Genomic DNA, 3,423 nt, shown 5'->3' on the forward strand with positions numbered 1-3,423 from the left:
AGCCTCATCATTACCAATTTCGGTGTATTGTTTGAGCTCATAAAACCTATGCTCATACAGGTCTACTATCATCCCATACTGATGCAAGGCATAAAACTCATCTGCTCAAGTCTGCCTCCACTGGGGTGAGAGAAATCATGCCCTGAATCTCTCCAGAAATAGTTCCCATGTGATGGTGTTAATGTATACACCGATCTTCTCCTCCTTTAGTCTCCACCAGATTGAAGCAAATTTATTGAGATGCATAATAGCACATCTTGCCATGGTGTTGCTATTGTATGGAAACATAGCGAAACACTGGTCCAAACCGATGAGCCAAGTCTCTGCCGCAAGACCAGTACCCATTCCATCAAAGTAAGGAGGATTGGACCTCATCAAGTCCTTTATGTGACCCAAAGAAGGTGGATCTCGGACAGCTAGAATCTCCTCCCTCCTAGGTGATCTTTCTCTTTCTCTCTCTCCTAAAACCTGTTGAAGCGGCTCTTCAACCTGAACATGAATAGGTTGTTCAAACTCAGGCCTTTGGCCTAACCTAGCCATAACTTCTTGAAACATCTATCTTAGCTCTGCCCTTTTGGAAACATGTTCTCCTACATGTGGAGAGTTCTGATGTACAGACTGTTCCTACTCCTGATGAACTGACTATTCTGGCTCTACATTCTCATGAGTGGGTGCTGCTGGAGGACTATGATGGTCAGAACCATGGACCCATCCTCCACCTCTACCTCCTTTGTGACCACCCATATGACCACCTCCTCTAGCTTTCCTAGCCATGATCTGGTACCATAAAATAGAAAATGATTCAGATTTATAGCAAGGATAAGACAAGAGAGATACAAATATTAATGACCTAAGTAAGACAATCAACTGAAAGGCACACTACAAACCCAGAGTACCCAGTGTTGAAACTTGGGCTCTGATACCAAATGTAATGCCCCGTCAGGAACCCTAGAGGAAAACAACACAACTAGGCAACTAAAGGGTGAAATAATTTTTTTTTAAAGATTAAGTGCACTAACTATAACCATTGCACGTTTATCAACACAACGGAAGTCTATAATAAGTTTTCCTAAGGGTAACCAATGAAGATTAATTTCATAGATTATATTAACACCATAGTTAATCCATTTAATTAGATAAATTGAATACTTAAGTTTAAAATTACACATACATCCAAATTTCACAATAAAGAAATAAAAGTATTCCAATGTATCCAATTTCCATAAACCATTTAAACATAAGATCAAAACAATAACATTCATTTCACTGACATAATAATATTACAATATCCATAAATACACGGCTTCCAATAATACCACTGGTTACAAAGATATAATATCAAGGTTACATAAAAGTTTGATACAATGACCACAAGGTCTCAACTAAACAATGATCTTGAACAAGAGCTAGTTCATAAACCACGATCCAAGAAACACCAGTGAAGCCTTTCCTCGCCTAAAGATACAATCCAGAACATCTGATGGGAATTGACACTACCACCCGACCATGTGATCTTGAAATGGAACCACCCCACCGTGCTAGGAGATAGTAGAAAAGCCTCAAGCAAGCAAAGTAAGACAGTACAAAAGGACTACAAGACTCTGCAACCATCCATGTAACACAACTCACAAAACACTGGTGACTCTAAGAACAGAGTGTCATCACATAGCTTGATGGTTACCATGGTACAGCCTCCATAGGTCCCAGCCCCCATACTTGGGTTTCTCTTGGTAACCTCTTCCGAGCCTCCGGTTCCAACTAAGTCTCATGCGGACCCTACCAATCCTTTCGTGAAGACAAGGTGGTAAGTTTTCCATTCCAGGCCTTATCGTAACATTATGAGCCCTATACAAGAACTCACCTATGCATGAGGTACATAATCTTAATTAATATTTAATCTACCCACCACCTAATCAATTATTAGGTTATCACATTTTAACTAACTTTCGACGGGTTATCCTGTCATCCACTTCGGGCACGGCCCTCGCTCGAAAGCCACTCTCTCTCCTAGGACACTAACAGGAAATATTTAATCTACGAGAACTCTATGGTGAAATAGGCAACCATAAACAATACTGACAAGCACAAGTGAAGGATACACAAATACCAACCCAAGATTGACCATTTGGACAAAAACACACAATGGCTCATATCAAATAGGTTATACAACAACACCTGGTCTAGGAGAAATAATAACATAGGACACAATGACAATTTAACCAAAATTGCAATGAAATAAAACTTGACTAAGAATACAATATACACAAGATCCTATTACAAGCAATCTTTCCTTAAAAATAGCCAAAGCATAAATAACATGCAATTTACGAATTTCCAGATAACAAGAATTTACCACTATTTAATACATAAACTTGACATTTGTCCAATAAAGTAAAACAAATTTACATATGTATTAATCTCCTAATGTATTTCCAATATGTATATCGAATTTAAAATTATAAAAATTACTAAATTCTAAATTCTTTATTAAAAAAAAATATATATTTAAATTGACAAATAAAAATTAAACAACTATATAAACACACACACACACACACACACACACACACACACACATATATATATATATATATATATATATTAACACATTAACATTATAATATTATTTATTTATTAATTTTTTTTATTTTTATTTTTAAATAACAATTAAAATAATAAATACAATTTAAAAACTAAAAATAACATTAAACACTAACAATACTACCCTAAGGCAGTGTTGCTGCCATATGGTAGTCAACGCTACCCTTGGGTAGCGCTGCTGCCCTATGGCAGCACATGCTACCTATGGGTAGTGCTGCTGCCCTAAGGCAACAACCGCTACCCTTGGGTAGCACTACTGCCCTATGGCAGCAACCACTACCATGGGTAGTGTGCGTGCGCATGGGTAGAGGCAATGCCTCCCCACTAAATTAGTAATTTATTAATTTTTATTTTATTTATTTATTATTTTTTTTCATTAAATTTTCTCTTAAAACCACAAAAAAAAAAAAAAAATTACTGTTTATCAAAACTATTTCAACAGCATAAACATAAATACCCAAATTCAATAAAATTCTTTTATAGAATTTTATTCAAACTTTTTATTTTTAAAATTAGATACTCATAAATTTAATTCAAAATTAAATTTGTTCCTTAAGTGATCAACAATTCCCACATAGGTACCATTATTTGAAAAACTATCAGAACAAATCAAACAAGAGAGGATAATTTTCTGAGGTAAATACCCTTTCTCCTATATTGTGCAATTTCCATGCACCATAAAAACTTGACAAATTTTCTATAATAATTTTCCTAATTTTCCCAAAATTACATTCTTCCCATAAACAAGAAATACACATCAGGCATGAATTCTCAAACAAAACTCGAATTCACTAGAAGAGGGTTTGTATTTAAAAATAACTT

This window comes from Cryptomeria japonica, chromosome 4, assembly GCF_030272615.1.
Source record: "Cryptomeria japonica chromosome 4, Sugi_1.0, whole genome shotgun sequence".
Taxonomy (NCBI): Eukaryota; Viridiplantae; Streptophyta; class Pinopsida; order Cupressales; family Cupressaceae; genus Cryptomeria; species Cryptomeria japonica.